The sequence below is a fragment of the Neofelis nebulosa genome, chromosome 1 (genome assembly GCF_028018385.1).
Source record: "Neofelis nebulosa isolate mNeoNeb1 chromosome 1, mNeoNeb1.pri, whole genome shotgun sequence".
NCBI lineage: Eukaryota > Metazoa > Chordata > Mammalia > Carnivora > Felidae > Neofelis > Neofelis nebulosa.
In genome coordinates, this window is record NC_080782.1 from 107,201,554 (window position 1) to 107,204,835 (window position 3,282).

The window sequence follows — 3,282 nt, forward strand, 5'->3', positions numbered from 1 at the left end:
AAATTCATAGAAAAAGAAGTAGAACAGTGATTGTCAGGAGCTGGGACAAGGGGAAAATGAACTTGTTGATTAATGGATAGAGAGTGTCAGTCTGAAAGACAAAAAAGAGTTCTGGAGATTCCTTGCATAACAATGGGAATATAATTAACAGTACTGAATTGTATACTGAGAAAGGGTCAAGATGGCAAATTTTGTTCCGTGCTTTTCGCCATAAGAAAAAATAATTTTTACCGAAGTCAGCCTCATGACTAATACAGCTGACTGGAGAATGGGATGTAGATTTGTGGTCAAATGAGCTTCCTAATACTTTGCTGAATTAAAATAAATTCCTTCAAACTTCAGTCCTTCTTGCAGGACAGGACCTACTATGATATGGTTATTTCAAGGTAAGTCTTTAAGGACAGGCAACTCTGAAAGAAAGAAGGGCTGCGCGGTGCATTAGTAGTTCTTTCTTTCCATCTTACCAAAGGTGCTTTTTCCCAAAGCGAGAGTAAGTAGGAGAGGCCCAAGTCCTCCAAGTTGTCCCTCCTGGGGAATAGACAGATTTCAGAGGATAAGCATTTACTCCTAACCAGTCTGTTAAAAGAAAAACACATTAGAATATAGACTGGGAAGGATTCTTTTTTCTCAAAACAATTTTAGTATTGGTATGCCCTTTTAAAAATATAATTTTGCTAACTTTGGAAGTATTACATTTATAATAATTTGATACACTTAATTTATTAAGTGGCAGAAAGGGGAGAAAATAATAAGGATCATTATGTACAGTTCACTTTTTATAATTACCTTTTTTTGACTTTTTGTCATGTAAGTGTCATTAATACTATCCGTGAAGCTGAACACTTTCAAAATGCTTTTCAATGATATTAATGCAAAAACGAGAGTATAATTTTGTATTATAAAGAATCCATCTAACTTATATGCTTTCATTTGAAAAAGAAAGACATCCCTTTGGGCACAAAAACTTAAAGTTTAGATATAAAAGTCAATTAGATATATTTGGCTCCACATGTAAAAAAAAAGTGCAATTCAATTTACTGTAGGGTTGGGACATCTCTGTCTTGCCAACATCTCTATGGAGAAGGTAGGGCAGATTTAATTTTTCTAGGTTATCAGAGAAGAAAACAAGAATATTATGTTAAATTATATGCTTAGTATTATATATCCAGGGATTGAAATAGCTAAATTTAAAACTCCTTTCTTGGGGCACCTAGGTGGCTCAGTCGGTTGAGCATCTGACTTCTGCTCAGGTCACGATTTCACAGTGCGTGAATTTAAGTCCTGCGTCAGGCTCTCTGCTGACACTTCAGAGCCTGGATCCTGCTGTGGATTTTGTGTCTTCCTCTCTCTCTGCCCCTCCCTTGCCCATGCTCTGTCTCTGTTTCTTTTTTTTTTTTTTAATTTTTTTTTTTTTTTAACATTTATTTATTTTTGAGACAGAGAGAGACAGAGCATGAACAGGGGAGGGGCAGAGAGAGAGGGAGACACAGAATCTGAAACAGGCTCTAGGCTCTGAGCGGTCAGCACAGAGCCTGACGCGGGGCTAGAACTCACAGACCGCGAGATCATGACCTGAGCCGAAGTTGGACGCTTAACCGACCGAGCCACCCAGGCGCCCCAAGTCTCTCTCTGTTTCTTTCTCTCTCTCTCTCTCTCTGAAAAAATAAGTAAACATTAAAAAAAATTAAAAAAAATTTTTTTGATGTTTTTATTTATTTTGACACGGAGGGAGACAGAGCATGAGCAGGGGAGGGGCAGAGAGAGAGGGAGACACAGAATCTGAGGCAGGTTCCAAGCTCTGAGCTGTCAGCACAGAGCCTGATGCAGGGCTCGAACTCAGACTGTGAGATCATGACCTGAACCGAAGTCAGATGCTCAATTGACTGAGCCACCCAGGTTCCCCTAAAAAAATTGTTTTAAATAAATAAAACTCCATTCTTTTCTTTCTGTGTTTTCCAAAGAGAGTATGTTTAAATGTATCTCTCTCTCTTTAATTTTATGGTGAAAGGATTACCTTTACAAGTTATGTGCAATCAGATTTTAAAGAAAAAAAACCCTTACTTATAGTAAATGTAAATTATACCTCAATTAAAAAATTTATAAAACAGTAGCCCCAGCTTGGTTCAGTCGGTAGAGCATGTGACTCTTGATCTGGGGGTTGTTAAGTCTAAGCACCATGTTGGGTGTAGAGATTTTTTTAAGTTTATTTATTTATTTTTTAGAAAGAGAGAGAGAGAATGAGAAAGCATGAGTGGGGGAGGGACAGAGAGAGGGGGAGACAGAGAATCCCAAGCAGGCTCCACGCTGTCAGTGCACAGCCTGACATGGGGCTCAATCTCACAAACTGTGAGATCATGACCTGAGCCCAAATCAAGAGTCGTTCTTAACAGACTGAACTACCCAGGTGCCCCAGGTGTAGAAATTTCTTAAAAAATACAATCTTTTAAAAAAGTTTATAAAACATAAAACAAAGCTGGGGAAACATTTCTCTGCAGGAACTTTGGACAAATAAATAAGTGCATTGAGAATAAACTGTGATATGACACTCTGAATAAATAGTACAGACTAAAAGACTTTGCATCTTTTAAAAAAAGATAGATACTGTTATGTAAAAAAAACGTATATCCTCTATCAACCGAAAGCACATTTGGTTTGAATAATTTCTACGTCCTCAGAGACATTCTCTCTCTAAGGAATCAATCCATTTAGGAAATTACTTCCTAGAACTTGTACTAAAAAATGAAGAAGGCTTATCTATCACACTTGCTTTGAGGGGAAAATGGTGCACTTTAGATAAAACATTATAGTGACCAAAATACTTCCCATCTGTCAACTTTATATTCCTCTCATTTAGTTTCATATCAGGCACTTTGGCAGAATTCATGGGAGGAAAACAGACAAGAACCTATTTTTACCATTGTTGAAAGCATGCCAATTTGGCAAGGGTGTGGGACAATGGGCACTCTCATACGCAGTAAGAGTATAAATTGGTTCTGCCTTTCTGGAAAGTAATTTGGCAATATAAAAGATATCAAAATTTTAAATACTCATATCTTTTGGCCCAGAAATTCAACTTCTGGGAATTTATCCCAGTGAATGAATTGAACAAATATGTAAAGATATACACAAAGGGCCTTCATGAAGCACTGTTTACAATAAGGATGTTAGAAACTACCTCCATCTTTTATTGTTAGTGGATTGATTGAATACATTATGGTATATCTGTTCAGTGAAGTACTTTATGGTACATAAGAACAATCATATATACTTGTGTTTACTGCT